Genomic DNA, 20,755 nt, shown 5'->3' with positions numbered 1-20,755 from the left:
CAATATACATACAAACACACACACATACACACCAAATATTCCTTACATGTGCCAAAGGAAAATAGATTTTGTTCATCATGTAGCAGTTGTCTCTCATAGGCCTCATTTTTCTCATCTTCCTAGAAAGTGTCATCAGAAAAAAAGAATCACAAGAGTGTTTATCTCAGTAAAGACACAACCCTCTCTTTCCCTCCCTTAATGCTTTCTGAACAGCTGACCCCATTTACTTCCCCTTCAAAACCTTATAAAAGTATGTATAGATTCTGGGGGCAGTAGGAGTCATATGGTGCTTTAAGGGATTGGGTAACACACAATCATAAATTCTGGAGCTAGGAGGATCTATAAAGATCCATGTCTAGTTTCCTTATTATTTAGAAGAAAAAACTGAAACTCAGGGAAATCAAACACATCGTGTGGAATAATATTCTATTACATTTATTTACCACAATTTGTTCATGCATTCCCTAACTGATAAGCAACCATTTGTTTTTATATCTTTTCTAGAATAAAAAGGGTTACACAATGTTTTAGTACATACAGGTCCTTCTTTCTTTATCCTCCTTGGTATATAAGCCTACCAATCATAGCACTGGATCACAGGGTTTGCACACATATAACAGGGTCTTGGCTATTGAAACCACTTCCTCTGAGAATGTTCTTCCTGCTGCCAGCCCACACAGAAGAGGCTGGGAAACCTCCTTCCAGACCGGTAATATTATGTATGATGAAGGGACTTGCTCCCTGCTTTAGAGCATGCTATAACTTTAACATTTGGACATTCTATAGCTTGTTCCAGTCTACTAACCAGAAAGCAAAAAGATAGGACACTTGAGTGACTGCTGAGCCTGAAGGGGATGAACGGCTGGGTGGTGCATTGAAAAGGCACCCTGGACATATTCAAATGAGGAGGCTAGAATTGTTCTGAGCCCTAAATGGAAGAAAGATCTCAGGGCTTTATCCCTCAATCTGGGCTACTTCCATGTGACCTGTGAGCACAGGATCTATTGTTGATTTTACCTCTGTTGAATGTCTTATTGTCCATGAACATGAAGACATTTTGGAGATTGCTGTGATCTTGTGAGTTTCAAAAGGTCTTAGATGTCTAGGAATTGAAGTACAGCCAGGATTTGCAAGAGGCCAAGCATGAAAGAGACAGAATCATGAACCCTGAACAAAGATTTGCTTGACCAACCTCAGTGGTCAGGAGGCATAGACTTATCTCCATATGTGGCTATGCCACATTTGGAAATGATCTTGGTGGGGCAAATACATTGTGTGAACCCAGGGACTAAGGTGATTGATAGAAGAGGAGATTGTTATGTTCTGCCTCTAGTTTGAAGACAGGGGAGGTGAAACACTTTGTAAAATATAATTAATGTTAATTGGTTAAAGGATACTAGAATGCTCATCACAGGTCATTGATATGGGGGACTCACATGATGACTCAAGCCAATAACATTAAAGAATCTTTCATGGGTACCTCTAAAATTCTGATAGGAAGATGCAGCCTCATTTCATGATCTTTACCCATGGTACAAGTTAGGAAGAGAATATTGATAACTTATAAAGGCTGTTCACTTATTGACTTTAACTATTGGACCAATTCACAGATCCGCTAAAAGTTCACTAGTGTTCTTGTCCTCACAGTCTCCTGAGCATTTATTCTTTCCTCCACAGTCATCTTTGTCAACCTGATGAATTTGAGGTATAACATTGGAGTTGTTTTGATTTGTATTTCTCCTCTTCTTCATGATCTTGTTCATAATTATTGTTCATCATTTATTCATAATGGTTGTGAATAGCTCCCATTTCATTTGAAAACTTCCTACCCTGGGAGTTCCATATCATATGCTGCTCTAAATCACTAATACTTAAAGAAATGCTAATTAAACAACCTTGAGGTACCAGATTGGCTAAGATGATGGAAAAGAAAAATGACAAAAGTTGAAGGCAATGTGAAAAAAACTGGTATACCAGTGAACCATGGATGGAGCTGGAAACTAGTCTCACCATTCTAGAAAGCAATTTGGAACTTTGCTCCCCAAACTATTAAATTGTGCAACAATTCTGCTACTAGCTTTATACTCCAAAGAGGGAAAACACCCCTGAAGATAGAGGGAAAATACCTATCCATACAAAAATATTTATATCAGTTTTTTTTTTTTTTGCAAAGGCAAAGAATTGGAAACAGATGGGATGAAACAATTAACAACTTGAGCAAAGTCACAGGATACAAAATAAACTCATATAAATCATCAGCATTTCTCTGTATTACCAACAAAATCCATCAAGGAGAGACAGAAATAGAAACACTATTTAAAATAACTTTGTACAATATAAAACATTTGGGAGTCTAACAAGACAAGACAAACCCAGTAACTATATGATCATAATTACAAGAGACTGTTCACATAAATAAAATCTAATCTAAATAATTGGAAAAATATGCATCACTCATGGGTAGGTTGAGCTACTATAATAAAAATGACAATTCTGCCTAAATTAATATATTTATTAAGTGCTGTACTAATTAAACTATCAAAAAATATTTTACAGAGGTAGAAAAAATAATAAACTTCACTTGGAAGAACAAACGGTCAAGAATATCAAAGGAATTAATGAAAAAAAAGTCTGACACTGACTAAGAAATAGAGTGATGAGTCCATGGAATAGATGCACAATACACAGTAATCTCATAAATGCAAAGGTCCAAAATTTTGGAACAGAAATTCACTATTTGACAAAAATTACTGGGAATACTGGAAAGCAGTTTAGACAAATGTCTCTTACTATGTACAAAGACAAGGTCAAAACAGGTAAATGATTTAGACATAAAAGATGATACTCTAAGTTAAATAAGGGAGCATAGAATAGTTTACCTGTCAGATTTATGGATAAGGGAAGAATTCAGGACTAAACAAGATATAGAAAGTGTTACAGATGTAAAATTGATCATTTTAATTACATTAAACGAAAAAGATTTTGCACAAACAAAATGAATATAGCCAAGATTAGAAGGAAAGCAGAAAACTGAGTGAGGGGAAGGGTTTTACAGCAAGTTTCTCTGATAAAGGCCTTATTTCTCAAATATATAGAGAACTGAGTCAAATTTTGAAGAATGCAAGTCATTTCCTGATTGATAAAAGGTCAAAGAATATGATCAGACAGTTTTCAAAAGAATTCAGAGCTGTCTATAGTCATATAAAAATGCTCTATGTCACTATTTATTAAAGAAATGCACATTACAACAACTCTGAGGTACCATCTCATATCTATCAGATTGGGTAATATGACAGAAAAGAAAAATGTCAAATGTTGAAGGGGATGTGGGGAAATTTGAACATTAATGCACTATTGGTAGAGTTGTGAACTGATCCTACCGTTCTGGAGAGAAATTTGGAATTATGCCCAAAGGGCATACCCTTTGACCAAGTAATGCCACTTCTAGATGTGTTCCAAAGAGGAAAGAAAGAAATGATGGAAGGAAGGAAGGAAGAAAAGAAGGAAGAGAAAGAGGGAGAAAGAGAGAAAGAAAGAGAAAAAGAAAGAAAAGAAGAAAGAAAGGCAGGCAGGAAGGAAAGAATGAAGAAAACAAAGAAAGAAAGAAACTATATGTACCAAAATATTTATAGCAGATTTTTTTGTAGGGGCAAAGTATTGGATATTAAGGAAATGTCCATCAATTGGAGAATGGCTGAACAAATTGTAGTATATGATCGTGAGGAAATACTATAGTGCTATATAAGGAATGATGAGCAGGATGCTTTCAGAAAAAGCTGGAAAGACTTACATGAACTAATGTGAAGTGTAAGTAGAACCAGGAAAACACTGTACACAGTAACAACAATATTGTACAATAATAAACTGTGGATGACTTAGCTATTCTCAGTAATAGAAAGATCCAAGACAATCTGAAATACTTGTGATAAAAAAAAAAATTCTATCCACCTCCAGAGAAAGAACTGATGGAATCTGGATGCAGAGCAAAACACATTGTTTTTTAACTTTATTTTTCTTGAGTTGTTTTGTCTATATTTTCTTTTACAACACGACTAATACTGAAATGTTTTGCATGATTGAACATGTATAATCTTTATTAAATTGCTTGCCTTTTCAATGAGGAAGGAGATGGGGTAGGGTGGGAGAGAATTTGAAATTCAAATTTATAAAAAACAAATGAAGGTTAAAAACTGTTTTTACATGTACTTGAAAAAAATAAAATATTAAAATAAAAAAACCATTGTGTTATAAGAAATAATGAAGAGGATGGTTTTGAGAAAAACCTGGGAAGATATATGAAATGATACAAAGTGAAGTGAGCAGAAGCAGGAGAGAATTTGTACAACAGTGGTATTCTAACGATAATTAACTTTGAAAGACTCTGTAACTGTGATCAATACAGTGACCAACCAAAATGCCAAAGAAGTCAGGATGACACATACTCTCTACCTCCAGATAGAGAGTTGATGTACTCAGTGCAGACTGAAATATATTTTCTTTCTTTATTTTTATTTTCAGCATGGCTATTGTGGGAATTTATTTTGCCTCTCTATATTTGTAATGGATTTTGCCTTTCTTGCCTTCGTAATGGTTGGAGGAGGCAGAGGGAGGAAGATAATTCAGAACTGAAAAATAAAATGAAATTGAATTAAAAAAAAGAAATCTCATCATCTGGCAAGACTGAATCAGCCTTGGTATTCACAAGACATCAATATCTTCTGTCCCACTGATTGGAGGGCAGAATCTTGAGTTCCAAAACTTTCATTTAAGGAGGGGTCCTGGTAAAATCATCTTTTCATTTCCCTCCCAGTTGCAATCTTTTTGAACTTCTTTGGATTTTCCATCATGACCCTGTGTTGGATACATTCTTTTCCCCCCAATATCCATTTTTCAACTTCTTTTTGTATGTTGTCACCCCACCCCCATTTGATTGTAAGCTCCTTGCTGGCTTTCTTTTTAATATTTATGTCCCTGGCACCAAGTGAGCACTTAACAAATGTTTATTGAGTGACTAATTGACATTGTAATCTACTTATAAAGTTGGGTCACACTCTTCCACCAATTCAAATAGTATCTGGAGGAATAAGAGAGAATAGGCACACATTTATGGAAACCAGGAGTGAGACACATGAATCAGGAAATCTGCTGGCTGGGGAAATGCACAGCACTGAACTATAGGCCTCAATGTTCTTGATCTTTTCAGGAAAATTGACTACAAAGCCTTTTCTTCCATCACTCTCCCCCTCCTCACTACTCTCTTACTGGGCAGATCTGATTTATTTGCTCTTAAGCTGATGAAGCATTGACATATTCTTTTATTCTGCAATCTCCTTTAACAGGGCACTGAGCAAACATATAGGCAAGCAGTTCCTTTAAGATAGAAAACTTCAAACCTCCTCATTTTCTCTCTGGGAAATTTATACAAGCTCAGTGATCTTTTTATTTACAGTAGTCTGTGTTTCTAACCAGTTGCAGTCCCCTTATTGCAATGCAGGCATGTGTGTTGTCTCTATAGGCTATGTCCGTCTAGATGGCTTATCTGAATGTGGCCCATTGGAAAGTAATTATTAAAAAAATCTCTGCAGTGTTGCCCATACTTCTTCAAGGTAACTTGTGATTACTATATGAAGGAGAATAAATGAAGGGGCTACCAGACTACTGTTCTGCTCTCCTCTGTGGGGGAGGGCATTGAACTAGAACTATGTCTACATAATGCCCTCTAAAATATTGCTCTTCTAAGGGAATAATTCTTTTAGCTTCAAACTGCTTGCTCGGTTACTATCTCTTTAAATGGGAGGGAGATGCCCACCTCTCCCCACACATTTCTAAATCTACAGGTTTTTCTCAGTTATACCAAATGGTTGTTACATAAAAGACCATCATAAACAGGGAACAACAAATAAATCCAATATATAAGAACACAGCAAATAGAAAACTGTCTCTCCTTGATGCGTTTTGTTGGTAATATAGAGAAATGCTGATGATTTATATGAGTTTATTTTGTATCCTGTGACTTTGCTCAAGTTGTTAATTGTTTCATCCCATCTGTTTCCAATTCTTTGCCTTTTCAAAAAAAAAACTGATATAAATATTTTTGTATGGATAGGTATTTTCCCTCTATCTTCAGGGGTGTTTTCCTTTTTTGGGGCATAGAGCTAGTAGCAGAATTGTTGCATTGCTGGATATGCACAATTTAACAGTTTGGGGGGCAAAGTTCCAAATTGCTTTCTAGAATCATTAGACTAGTTTCCAGCTCCATGCATGGTTCACTGGTATACCAGTTTTTTCCACCTTCCTCAAAACCACCAGCAACAGCTTCTAACAATAAGGAAATGCACAAGAGTACTGAACAGCACCATTCCCCAGACCACCTATCTTGCTTCTGGCCCATCCCTCATGGCCATCATCCAGAGATATAGTCCCCGTTGAGAATAGGCAAATCATTTCCACCAATTTCCAACCAACTTCTACTCACAGAAGAGGCAAGCCAGCCTAACTGAAACATCAAAACACCCTGAAGGAGAGTGAGGAGGCAGCACAGTATGTGCCAAGTCAAACCACCACCATCTTCTTGACCATCATCTCCCCTCAGATCCTTTTCAGGACAACTCAGGACCCTGAACTCAAGAGCCTTGGGAGGAACAATGCTTTCAGTACATTATCCTCAGTCATCATCTTGCAAAGCAACCCCTATAGAGATGCAACCTGGCAACTACTCCTGAACGTGGTACAGCCACAAATACTGAAGACCCAGAAAATAAAATTCTTGGTCCCAAAGTACTTGGCACTATCAAATGGTTCAAAATCTTTTTAAATATATGTATTTGCTTATTTTCTCTCCCCATTAGATTGTGAGTTCCTTGAGAGAAAGGGATGTCTTTTACCTCTCTATCTCCAGTGCTTAGCACAATGCCTGGAACATAATAAGCACTGAATAAATGTTTATTAATGACTAACCAAAGACCAAAGAAGGAACTTAAATAATTCAGCCTCAGAAAAGGAAATGAAGTTATCTATAAAGGAATTGTGAAAGGAAAAAAAAAAATCCTGGTACTGATGAATTAGCAGTAGAATTCTTTCATATTTTTAAAGAACAATTGATACTAATACTACACAAATTATTCTCAATTTTGAATTTCAGTCAAAAGAATTAAGAAAAACAGAAAAATGTAAACACAAATCAACACTCCTAAGGGACTAAAAAAAGAACACTTACATTCTAATGTAGGAACATGATACATGTATCCTCATTAAAACTCTACTATCATCAGGGTTCATGGGAGGAATCTAATTAAACAGACAACTTGGGAGCTTTAATTATGTCTTCATGTTCTAAAAAGAAGAAAGGAAAGAGAAGGGAAGTACAACAGAGGAAAGAGAAAGTAGAGGTCTATAGAAACAAAAAGGAAGGGAAGATGTAGTTGACACTTGAACTTCATTTTCATCTGAATGAGTTAGAGGAAGAAGGAATACACACACACAAAAAAAATTCTTTTGGACATGATCAATGAGGAAATTTGTTTTGTGATCATACATGCGTAATAAAACTGCTCCATTGCATGTACCATGGGAGTGTCATTGTGAAAGACAGAATAAACATCTCTACCCTCTTCTCTTCCTGCCCCTTCTCCACCTTTCCAAAGGGAGACTAATTCCTGCCAAGAAGATAAGCAGGAAGTTGGAGCCCAAAACTTAGCCACTGCTCCTCACTGAGAAAGAATATTGACTAGAATTAAATCTACATGCTCTCTTAAATATTATTAGTCTAAGTGATTTTCATGTTCAAGCTAAACTGATTGCTATTTATTAACACAGAAAGGAGAACCTGAACTTTACATCTGAGGTTTATTCCCTTCCTACAAAATACCAGTTCCACAACGAACACTCATAATACATGACTAAGAAATCGTTTTATCCAACTCAAAGCAGAAGTATGAGAAAATGTACATTACAGACTACATACCAGACAGTACAAAGTGAAGGAGCTTTCCCACTGGGGAGTGAGGTAACAGTCAAAAGAGAGTCCTAGTTCTCACTCAAAAAGAGAAATTTCCCCTACTTTCTAATATAGTAAGCTGGGAGAGGGACATGATGGTTCCTCTCATGTTGGATTCTTCCCAGAGTCTTATTCATTTACTTTATTAACCTGAAGTGGGGTTGGAGTTGTCTGTCTTCTCTTGGAGCTGTAAGCCGGAAACACCCAAAGTGACTGAAGAGCCTGCAGAAACTCAAGGGAACCAAAGAGACTGAAGAGCCATGGAGCTCGGAGAAATATCTGAGTTCTCCTTTCTCTCCATCTCTCCAATTCCACCCTGTCCCTCAAGGAGGGGATTGATTCCCACTAATAAGAAAAAAATCCCATGCCAATGGGCTTTGGGATGAGTTACACATGTTTGTTACAGCACTTTTGTTTTTCTTGCATTCTCAATTAAGAGGAGGCATAGAAGGAAAAGAAAGTATATTTTTACTAATTGAAAAAAAATTAATTTGAAAAAATACCAAACTACCTATTTATGTAATCAATAAAAATGCCACTGACAAAATACAAAATTAGTTTATGCTATAAAAAAAGCCATATGAAATATAGGTATAGAGGAACTTTTTAATATCATAAAAAGTATCAATCTAAAACCAAAACTTATATACAATAGGGATAAACTAGAACTATTGCCTAAAACAGAGGATCAAGGCAAGGATGTTCATTTGTCCCACTATTACTTGATATACTCCTGGAAATGCTGCCAATAAAAATAAGACAGGAGAACAAATTTCAACTCATAAAGTTAGACAAACAGGAGATAAAACTATCCTTACTTGTTGATGATGTTAGCTTACTTAGAAAGTCCTGCAGAATCAATCATTATACTAATCAAGACGATAGCTTCAGCAAAATTGGAGGATATGAAATAAAATGTTTAAAATCACATCATTTCTATGTAGTGATAATAAAATTTAAGAGGCAACGATAGAAAGAGTAATCCCATTGCAAATAACTACAAAACACACAAAACGTCTGGAAATCAAACTACTTAAACATACAAAATATTACATAGATTCAGTTACAAAGTTATTTTTAAAGAAATCAAGAAGAGCTTAAATAGCAGGAGGAATATTCAGTGCTCTGATACTCACAAAGTGAGTTTACACCGTTAGTGTTATACAAATCAAATTAGCAAAGGAATACTTTACAGAATGCAACAAAATAATAAAAATCAATTAGGAATGGGGGGGGATCCAGAATATCAAGACAAATAAAGAAAAGAGATATGGGTGAAAAAGAACTTCCAGAACCCAAACAATTTTATAAAATAGTTATCATCAAAGCTATCTCATATCAGTTAAGAAACTGAATTATAGTTCAATCCACAGATTCAATAAGGCAGAATGAAAAACAAGGGCACTCAATTACCCAGTGATTGATAAGCTAGAAAGCATAAATTACTTGGGAAAGACCTCCCTGTTTTTAAAAAATGTCTGGGAAAACTGGAAAAAAGTTTGGAAGAAAATTCTCCATGTCCCTTTTCCAATGGTGCATTCATTGGATGCAACCAGTAGGGTGGGCATGAAGGCTGTGCTTGAAAATAGAAGTAGTAGGAGAGAAAAAAGATAAAAGCTGTAGGTAAGTTTTTGTCTCTGGCACAGATATCCCAGAGGGTATAGTGGAAGGGATGAGTAACATTTTTGGGGGACTTTGGGGTTGGAAGGCTGAGGACAATGGGGGTAAGGAACTGGATGATAAGGAGATGGGGAATAAGGTTTGGATGATGACCTACAGGGGTTCACATTCACTAAGATGCACAGGGTTTGTTCATCATTATGTGAAAGGTGACATTCTTTTGCTTTAGAGGAGACTAGAGAAGAGGCATGAGACATACATCATGAGATAGAAGGTTCCCCAGAAGGAAGGGCCTCATTTCTCTTCTCGTCTTACCTCCAAGGCCAAAGATTAGGCAGGAGAAGTCCCAGCAAAAGTTAAAAGTCAAACCTTCATGGTAAGAGATGGAATTCCTGTTTCCACCAACATTCCTCTTCCTCTATCCTCAGGGAACAAATGAAGCAGGAAACGAAAAGCATTTGATCAGATGGAAGTTCATATCTCTTTCTAACAGATTCTGGAGATGAGGCAGGCACAGCAGGAGGTGGAGAGGGAAACCTTGTTTGAATAGATGAAAGTTTCTGGCCTTTTGCCACTTGCCCTCAGGGGACAAGTATAGCAGGAGATGAAAGGTGCATGGTCAGATGGAAGATCACTTGGCAGCATCATAGTGATACAGAACAGCACTAGAATTCAGGAACCTGGGATTCCATACCTACGTCCTCCACTAACATAACATAACGTAAGTGACTTTGAGCAAGTCTTGGTTTTATCTTGGTTTCCTCACCACGAATATGTCTGGTGTAGTTATGGTAGGACTACCTTCTGAATCTATCGTGACTTGTTGTTATACAGGTACCTTCATTCTGCAGACATGTTAAGATTTTTGTGACTGAATGATTCTATAAATCCCTACTCCATCTGTTGTTTTCCATGTGTGGATGGAAAAGCTAAAGTGTAAGCTCTTTCAAGGCAGAGGCCACATGCTAACAGTGCTGAGTACACAAGAAATGGACCCCAAATACTTGCTGATAGATTGTTTAACTGAATGTCTGTTCATTTTCATCTATACATAAGTTAGGAGAATTGAATTTCTAGGAAATAAAGAGCTGGAAAACCCTAAACCTCAGAATAAGAAGATTTCTTGGAAAAGGGATGGCTGAACTAGGTATGAAAGGAATGCACAGGAAATAGCCAGTGAGTGAGCACTCAGGCTTTCTTTCCCTCTTCTGTTCTTTACCATGTTCCTAATTACCTTTTGGCCACATTCCAAGATATTATAAAGCAGTAACTCCTGAGAGGTAGATCATTAGCAGTCATTACTGGGATTGTCTGCCCCACTCACTGGTCTCTATAACACTGACTCAACTGCCAGGAAACCCACAAGAGATAAGATGAGCAAGTTGTTGCTACTGATCTCTCTCTTCTCTGCTTCTTTGGGGGAGTGGGGGGTGAGTCCAAGGATGGAGGATTGGGGATGCTTTTCTAGGGTCTCTCTCATATCTATGCCAAGACTGGGTCTGATTATCAAATGAGTGGTGATAAAATAGAAATTATACCCAATTCTTCCTCAGCCTCATTCCTTTCCCTTAGGGATACTATAAGGACAAGCAAAGTAGGATCTTTTGCTGTTTTTGTTTTACTAAAAGTGCCTCTGAATAATGTGATTAAGGAGAATCTTTCCCACCCATTGTCAGGCTGGGGAAGATTTGTAGGAAGGCCCATGCCTTTTGTTAATGAGGCACTGGTTCTTAAGGGATATTATGCCTTTTGGCTTTAAAAAGTGTATAAAGACTCTGAGGTGTGGGTTTTATTTGGGGGTTTACTAACTAGAAGTATTTGTTTGGCCAGACGAGAACTCTGGGAAGCCACTAAGAAGCCCCCTTGCTTGAAGAACCCAGATGTTGGTGCTTCCCTCTCAGGTAACTATGATCAGACAATTGGACCTGTCTGTTGATGGTCAGGCAGAGGAAGCCATGTCTATTGACTTTTTATTTCTCTGTATTTTCTTTGAAGTTCAGGGTGCTGACTCTCCTGAACTGGATGAATGATATATGTGCTTTGTTAAATGAATGACACATGTGCTTGATTAAAGTGATTGTTAACCCCTCAAAAGTTGCCTTTCCTTTTATGAATGCAGATCTAAAAACCTGTAATAGTAGCTCCCCTCGTTTATGTTGGGGTGCTTACTGATGAACTTTGAACTCTGACGAGGTCTATATCCTTATTGGAGACTGAGACCAGCAACAACTGGGGCTTGACAGGATGCGTGACAGGATGAGGAGATAATATAATAAATTCTGTCACCACCAAGGTGGGGAATCAGGTTTCCTTTCAAAATTGACAACAAAAGGCAAAATCATGTGTGTTATGAGATATTAAAAATGGTGTCTGCAGAATAAGATTACCTGTACAACAGCAACATGCAATGGATTGAGAAGCTAATCCTGTTATAACTACACCAGAGATATTCATGATGAGGAAACCAAAATAGTCACCCTTTCCAGACCTGATGTAGCCAACTCAGCCCATGGGTTGAAATCATCCCTGAGAAAGCTAGGGCCTTAGAGAAATGATTGGATACCCTTGGGTGGGAACACTATGAACAGATCTCATTTATATAATATTCTAGGATTTCTCACAACATTCCCGGGAAGTAGGTAGTGCAAGTAATATTAAGTTCATTTGAAGACACTAAAGTTCAGCAAGACTAAGCCACTAGTTCAAAGTCACATAATAGGTATATGCTAAAATGAGAAATGCCTAGGAACACTCCTATTCTATGTTTATATTGGTAGAAAAATAAAGGGTGAGATCCTAAGATTGATTTCCCATTTCTAGCTTATCACCTGGGCCCAAGAAAGAGTCATGAAAAGCAAATGCTTCTCACTTCCTAGGCTGAAACTACACTTTTACTAAACTGGAATGTGTCAAAGACTGCAAAGAATCTGTGACCATCATGGATCAGATTCATATAGTGAATATTTTTAATTTTCTTTTTCTTTTTCCAAAAGCTGTGACAATTTACTCTTTGTCCTATTCAGTTTTCATTTATGATTCCTTGAAATATAGGACTAGAAAACCAGGTTTTTAAAAAGTCCATTGTGATTCAAATGAAGCTACTTGACCACACCTTTAAACTCAAATCACTTTGACTTTCATTGAATGGCCAATAATAGAGTCCAGCCCAAACCTCTATGATTCCTTCTATGGTTTTTGGTGGATTACAGTGAGTACAAATAACTATTGTTTTCTGTTCTAGCCAGAAACTCTGAGGTTCTTTCCCCTCCCAGATAGATACTTTTGTGATGGTAAACTAGGTCATTTTTTTGTCTCAATTCTTACTAGCCTTTAGTCACTGAATGGGGATTGCCTCAGACAAACAGACCTGGGAAAGACCTTAATTTTATACAACCAAGTTCTTGCTCTGCATCCTTGGCCATGTCCAGTCATCTTGACTCTTGTGCCACTGGACTCAAATGACTTTGGAGAACAGAGTGAGACTGATGACTTTGCACAGACAGCTCTGCCTCACTTAAATCCAATTTACTTGCAAGTCATGACATCACCTTCATGGTATCATTGGTCCTTTTCAAGAATGAAGGACAACAAAGAAACAAACGCACTTGTTGTAGAAAAGACTACTATAATAAAATAGTAGCATTTCCATGATTGTTCAATAGAAACAGAAGATGTTCCCTGTGCCATTCAACTACAATGACTCTCTCTCTCTCTCTCTCTCTCTCTCTCTCTCTCTCTCTCTCTCTCTCTCTCTCTCTCTCTCTCTCTCTCTCACTCACACACACACACACACACCCCTATCCTTCCCTTTTTTCCTACTCAATAGGCCTCCCCAGCTGCCCCTAGTCCTGTTCCCCTCTGAGCCCAAGACTATGCCTGTAATTAGAAATTGAATACACACAGATGGGGTCACATGGAAGAGCACATATACCACTTTAAAACTTGCTCATGTTCAATTTTTACTCCTTGTTTTATATTACCCTTTCTATTAATTTCCAAGTAAATTTTTCTTGAAACCTACTTTGATTCAGTTGAATAAAGATCAAAATAGTTTTCATTCAAGCCTAGACCAGGAAAGCTCAGGATACTTTGGGGGACAGTCAAGGATCAATAGCATAAAATAAGGAGGGGTCATCAAGGAGATCTGGAGTGAAGGTCTCTAAGAAACAAAGGCAAACTGCAGGAAAGAGTCTATGACTACTGCACCCTTATTGCATGTGATCAATTCATTAGGAGACTTTGTCCTTTCTATAGAATAACAAGATAACAAGAGATGCTAGAAAATTAGAAATTCTGGGAAGACATAAGGGCAAATAGTAAGGTATTTGTTATTGTGATTTGTGGTATTCTCCATTCCTCTTTAGGACATTATTGTGACACCATTCTGCCTGACTGAGTGTTAATTTCCACTGCTAAGACCATCCATATTTCATAAATCAAGGGTGGGATGTAACAGAGTTGGAAGTAGAAATGATATCAGTCTAAACCACCCACCAGGAAGCAAGACATCCAGTCACACATGAATTATTCCTTTGAAAGCCCCAGGGCATTAATCAGATTATCAGCAACCTAGCAATCAGGATGGCAGCCAGTACGGCGTGGGGAAAGGGTATATTATCTCACAGAGGCTGACAGCAGGTGATGCGCTTGTAGGTCATTTCACCCTCAGAAGGTTGGAATATATACAGAATTTATAAGAATATATGCAGAATCCAGATACCTACAAGTTATCTCAAAATTAGGCCTTTGTAACTACAATAGGAAAGCATGAATCCAAGTGGTTTTGAGCTTAGGTTGTCAATGGATGTTGGCAATCTTAAGGAGTTGGGATTCCCATCCTCATATAGCATTTTTTGGAGCTCTCTGAGGGTTTCTGATCAGTAGCATTTGTTCCTATGTCCTCTAAGGAGACTAGCATCTGATCAGCATCCCTAGCTGGATCTGTCTTCACATAGAGAAAGTGGTTACCATAGAAAGTCAGCACAATGATATCTATAATGGAATATGTTAGGAGAAACAGCAAGTCACCTATAGGCTCAGGTGTTTGCTGTTTGAGTGACATCCACACTAATGTGCCTCCTTTCCTCCACTTGACATCTGTGTCACAGGTCCTTGATTCCTAACAGGATCTGGGTGAGATTGATCTACAAAGATCTGAACCCTGTCCTTCTATTCTCCCAGAAGTTCTTTCTCAATGTCTCTGGAGCCAATTTCAATCTTGTTCTCATACAAAATCATCCCACTCAATACCTTCTATCCCAATGAAAATGCCCAAGGAACTTCTGGGTCACATGAGCAACAAGGAGGTAGACTAGACATTTTCTCTGATCCACATGACCTCTCAAACTTCCCCAAAATAGAAATTATCTACCAAAGATAAAGCACTATTAGTGTTTCCATGGTCTATGTTACCTAGACTCCAAAAGAAGATTTAAAAAAACCAAGAATTGCCACTTACTAACCCTAAGCTCATTCAGGTCTCACTGCCACACTAGCAGACCCAAGGACACCTAAGGCTTATATCAAAACTTAACCATAACACCCTAGTTCCCCCTTCCCTTTTCAGTGCTATAGAGAACCAGCTCCAGATTATGTAATTTTTCTTGGACCTGTTGGTGCCAGGCCAAGAAACAGAATTTGAACCAACTAGGGTTTGTTGCTTTCATCAGCAGGGAAATCTCAGGTGTGGTTTGTCCTTCATTCTCGAAGAGGACCATGACATCAGGGAGGTGATGACAAGACTTGCAGTTGACTTTGATTTGAGGAGGGAGGGCTGTACAAGGTCACCAGCCTCACTTCTTCCTCCAGAGCCATCTGGATCCAGTGGCCAGATATTGTTGATCAAGATGACTAGAGATGGCCTAGGATGCAATGGGAAACCCTGGCCCTTTTAAGCTAAGGTCTTTTCAAGTGGTCTCTTTGAAAGAGGCAACACCCATTCAGTGAATAGGCCTCTTTAAGAAGTGAAGAGTCAAAGATTCCCCAAATAAACAGCATACACGATTTATATAGGTCTTAGGAAGTGAAGAAGAGAATGGGGGAACAGGGCCAAAGCTGGTTGGTCAAGGTCCCTGTTGCTGGGGCTTAAGGCTGATCTGCCGCAAAAACCATTTTACCCAATTTAAAGATTAAGAGTGTCTGCAAGGACAGAGTGTAAAAGGATGCAGGGGCTAGGCTGCATACCAGAACAGGTTGCTGACAGGATACTGTGGCCTGTCCTATTCTGGGTTATTTGCATTGCAGCACTCATAGGAGAATACAAGCATATATGTGTGAACAAAATGGAGCAGTTCTCAAAATGAAGGAGCTCTAGATCTGCAGACCTCCACAACCAGCTTGGCCACAGCCATTCAGAAGGAGAAGCCTCTTTGGGCTGAAATCAAGAAGCACCAGCACCAGTGACCCGGCAAAGCAGTTTCTGCCAAAAGCAGCCTCTGCCAGTGACAGAAAAGGAAAGTTTTAAGCTATTGGTGACAGCAGGTCCTGAACTGCTGGCACTGGGGAGAGAATTAAGGAATGGAGGGAGTGTGTCTTGTCATCAGGACAAGACACAGTATATGGGGGGAACTGTGTAGAACTTCACCACGCCTAAGGGAAGAGCACAGGATCCAGCTGGGGCCAGTTCTGATCGCCCAAAAGTCATTGGAAGCAGAGACCTATGCTGGTGAACCATGAATTGCTCAGTATGGGAAGAGTTGAAAGCTTTGAGATCTAGCCCCTGAGGAAACTGTAATTTGAGGAGAGGGAGTCAGAAGTGAGCGATAAAGAAGGGGGAGGGAGATGAAACTGAAAGTACCAAAGATCTTAGCAATAAGAAATCTCCGAGACCTTAGATGTAAACAGATAAATCACCAGGAAATAAAATAACAAGAGGCAAAAATATGCCCTCCAGATTTAGTAAATGAATTCAGGCATCTATGAATAAATGCTACAAAATGAAAGAAAATGATCCAACACTTGATGAGACGGAGGACCCTGTGGAAGTTGAGGAGAACATGGAACTACAATATGCTCTTGCTGAGTGGTTTAAAAGATAAATGAGAATTATGAGAGCAGAATTTATGTCCTATACAACAAAAATAATGAGTAGATGAGAAAAACTTGCATCTGTAATGGTAGGCCTCATCAAAAAAACCAAAAAAAAAAAAAAAAGGAGAGAACAATAGATTGGGAATTGAAATACACTTAAGTGAGAAGAGAAGCAAACAACTGGAACATATGCAAGCAAAACATATTGATCTCAAAGATAAGATGTGCAGAGGTAACTGAAGGGTCATAGGTTTCTCAGAAGAGCAGGACAAAAAAACCTTAACATCGTAATTAAGGAAATTTTATATGAGAACAGCCCAAAACTTCTGAACATAGAAAATGAAATCCCAATTGAAAGAATTCACAGATTACCTCCAAAACAAAAACAAAAACTAAGGCTGAAAACTCGGACACGTGGTGCTTAAATTTAGCAATTCAGTTCAGAAACAAATTCTGTAAAGCATCAGGAGAAAGACCTTAAAAGAAAAATGAAAATACATTCAAATAACATAAGACTATTCCATAGCCACTAAAAAAAGGAAAAAGAGAATGGAATAATGTGTTCTAAAGAGAAGCAGTACTCAGGATGCAGCCCATATGGACGTATCCTGAAAATCTGAACTTAACCGCATAGGACAAAATATGTACATTCAGTTAAAGAGAACAATTTGAAACATTTTTTGAAAGGAAAGCAGAAATGAAGAAATTGTTTGATTCTTTAACATCCCAAACAACAAAAACACAGGAGTGAATAAACACAAATAGTAATAGCAACAGAGTGATAATAAAAAGACCAGGAAGAGATTTCTTTCTAAAAATATACAAGTAGACAGGCATGAATTTGGAAATCTGGTAAAGGTAACAAAAGCTCCTATAGATTACGGGAAGTGAGGACCTTCCACTGGATGAAGTCTGGCGGAATTTGTGCTCGAAAGTCTACTTGTCTGGGCAGAGCAGGGAGTTGGAACCCCTTAGAGCAACTGGCATTTGAAAGAATGGAAGAGCATCAACACAGCGGAAAGATTTCCAGGCAAATCTAGGGAAAAAAAGCAATGGTGTGTGTGTGTGTGTGTGTGTGTGTGTGTGTGTGTGTGTGTGTGTGTGTGTGTGTACCTAAAAATAACTCAGGGCAGCTAGGTGGTGCAGAGGATAGAGTGCCAGACCTGGAGTCAGGAAGACTTAAGTTCAAATCTGGCCTCAGTGGCTTACTAGCTTTGTGACCTTGGGCAAGTTACTTAACCCTGTTTGCCTCAGTTTCCTCATCTGTAAAATGAACTGGAGAAGGAAATGGCAAAACACTTCTTTGGCAAGAAAACCCCGATGAAGTCTCAAGGAGACAGACATTACTGAAATGACAAAGCAACAAACAATAAAAATAATTCATGTGTAAAAATACAACTATTTTTCAGAAATTATTTCAGCATGAACAAAGTTGTTGCAACACTTGCAGAACAATCTGTTCAGGTTTTAGGGTTTAGGTTCAGTGTCTGTTCCCCAGCAGATAAGTGATCAAAGAACATGAACAAATAATTCTCAAAAGAAGAATTGTACAACCATGGGAGAGAATGATCCAAATCACTAATGATAAGAAAAATACACATCGTAACAACCCTGGGATTTTATCACATGCTCTGCAAATTGGCAAAGATGACAAAAGATAGGAATTATTGATGCTGATGGGACTGTGGGAAAATAGAAACAGTTCTGAATTGTTAGTGTTATTTGGGTAGCTAGGTGGTGCGGTAGATACAGTGCTGGGACTGGAGTCAGGAAGACATCTACCTGAGTTCAAATCTGGCCTCAGACAATTACTAGCTGTGTGACCCTGGGAAAATGATTTAACCCAGTTTGACTCAGTTTCCTCATTTATGAAATGAATTGGAGAAGAAAATGGCAAATCTCTCCAGAATCTTTGCCAAGAAAACCCCAAAAGGGAGCGTGAAGAGGTAGACATGACTGAAAATGACTAATATTGTTAGTAGAGTTGTATGACCTTGATATTAACAATGGTACCATTAAAAATTAGGAAAGAAGTAAATCATATATCTCTCACAACTATCGGTGGAAGATGTATTCTTAACCAAACAAGGGATAGAGGCAATTTTAAAAAAAAAGATTAAATGGATGACAATGATTACATGAAACTGAAAAGCTTCTAGGAAAAATAATAATAATAATATTATAATATTAATAATACACCTGGTATAAGAAGAGAAGTGGTCAAATAGGGAAAATTTTTTACAGCAAAATTTTCGGATAAAGATTTTAATGTCCAAGACATATAGACAAATAATAGATATACACGTAATATCTAGTATCTACAGAGTACTTTAAGGGTTTGCAAAACAGTTTCCTTATGGTATCTCATTTGATCCTCATAACAGCCCTATGAGGGTAGATGTTATTATTATCCCCCTTTACGTGAAGAAACTAAGGTCAAGAGAGGTTAACTAACTTGCCCAGGGCCATACACTAAATGTCTCAGGCAAGACTCATCTCAAATTGCACAATGACACCTACTTGACTAAACCATTCTCAAATGACATGAACAAACAATTCTTTAAAAAGACTTGCAAAGTATAAGCAACCACATAAAGGAAAACTCCAAATACATAATAACAAAAGATATGTGCATCAAAGCAAGCATGAGCCTTCAACTTAGTTCACTAGAATTTATTGTGTACTATACAGGCACTGTGCTAAGCACTAGGGATACAAAGAAAGGGGGAAAAATCTGAATATATCAGTTGATTCTCTCAAGAAGCTCTCAGTCCAATGGGAGATATAAAATGCAAATACTTATGTGCAAACAATATAAGGTAAATTGGGAGTAGTCTCAAAGGGGAGACACTAAGATTAAAGAGGACTGAGGTTTTTTATAGAAGGTGGGATGTTAGCTCAGACTTGAAGGAAGCCAGGTAAGTTAGGAGGCAGAGATGAGAAGGGAGAGCAGTCATGGCATGGGGTCCAACCAGTGAAAACTCTAGGTTAAGTCTCAAGTGCATGGCTGCAATTAATTTCAGGTTTCTAGGGGTAATTCTAGTGGTGGATAGTGTCCTCATGAACCCCAACCAATGTGTTTTCCATTAATAATAAAGACAATTGTTGGCAAAAGCATTTGCTCAAAGAGCCTGGGAAGAAGAGTTGTCATGAAGTATCTTCTCCCAAAACCTAGGGCATACTCTCCCACAGGTGAGGATTAAGAGCAGACTACAAGAAGAGTAAAGCATAAATGTGTGGAATATGCAGTCAAGGCAAATCACTAACCCAGAAAAGTAGAGTCTCTCCTTTTCTTCTCTTCAAGATGCTCGTGGCTTTAGCAAATGGTCTCTGTGATAGGTGAGTCAGTCTGCTGCTCAACTGAGTTGGCTCCTCAGAAGGTCTGACATCTCAATTCAACAGGTAAAATAACTGCTAGGTTTGGTCAAGAAGACCACTCAGCTATAAGACTGGTTTCTCCCCAGGCTCTGCTACTGCTGGGCTGCACCAGGCAGGCTCATTAGCCACTGGACCACGGTCACTGAACCACACTAGACAAGGACAGTCACTAGACTCTTAACAGGGTACCATTTGTCTTCTGGAGGGGTCAGTGTGCATCTCTTTGAGGGGAAGCTACAGTCTTTACTACCTACTACATTCTCTTTAGCTGGATGTCCTTTTCAAACTGAAGTGTTATCTTGCTCTTTCAGCAGTGATAATATCCCTTAGTCAGAGATGGGCGAAAACCTTCCTTCTTTGACTCCTTAAAGCCCTACCTCTAAGGCTTGCTATGTCCAAGCAGGAGTTGAGAGATGTAATACCTCTCCTGTTTGTTTGACAATTATTCCTTGTTCAGAGCAAGATCCCTCATTCTACCATTAGGGGTCATCATTAGTCTGACCTATGTCTTTCCACTGGACTCAGCTGACTCTGGAGGATAGAGTGAGGCTGATGACTGCACAGTTCTGCCTCACTTAAATCTAATTCACTTCCCAGTCAAGACATCAACCTCCTGATGTCAAAGAATGAACAACAACATTCTACCATTACTTTTAATGATCTGCCAATTACACACTTCCTTGATTCCTGTTGGGATATTACACAGATGAGTGACTGTGCACAAAGTCAGTC

General features: G+C 38.3%; 1 long non-coding RNA gene across 9 annotated transcripts in view; it reads right to left on the bottom strand.

The window, feature by feature from the left end:
- Positions 1-20,547, bottom strand: part of LOC140505476 (uncharacterized) — a 42,096-nt gene extending 21,549 nt beyond the window's left edge. For 2 of the 9 annotated variants that reach the window (XR_011967513.1, XR_011967514.1), the window contains exons 1-2: positions 9,932-10,357; positions 47-119 (exon numbers count right to left, since the gene is read on the bottom strand). This is a non-coding gene — a long non-coding RNA (uncharacterized lncRNA). Of the gene's footprint in view, positions 1-46; positions 120-9,931; positions 10,359-19,912 lie in introns of those variants that run through there. The other 7 variants (XR_011967515.1, XR_011967516.1, XR_011967520.1 and 4 more) reach the window with 6 other exon arrangements.
- Positions 20,548-20,755: the final 208 nt, after the last annotated feature.

Source organism: Notamacropus eugenii, chromosome 5 (genome assembly GCF_028372415.1).
Source record: "Notamacropus eugenii isolate mMacEug1 chromosome 5, mMacEug1.pri_v2, whole genome shotgun sequence".
In the NCBI taxonomy this organism is placed as follows: domain Eukaryota; kingdom Metazoa; phylum Chordata; class Mammalia; order Diprotodontia; family Macropodidae; genus Notamacropus; species Notamacropus eugenii.
This window is presented reverse-complemented; position numbering and strand designations above follow the sequence as displayed.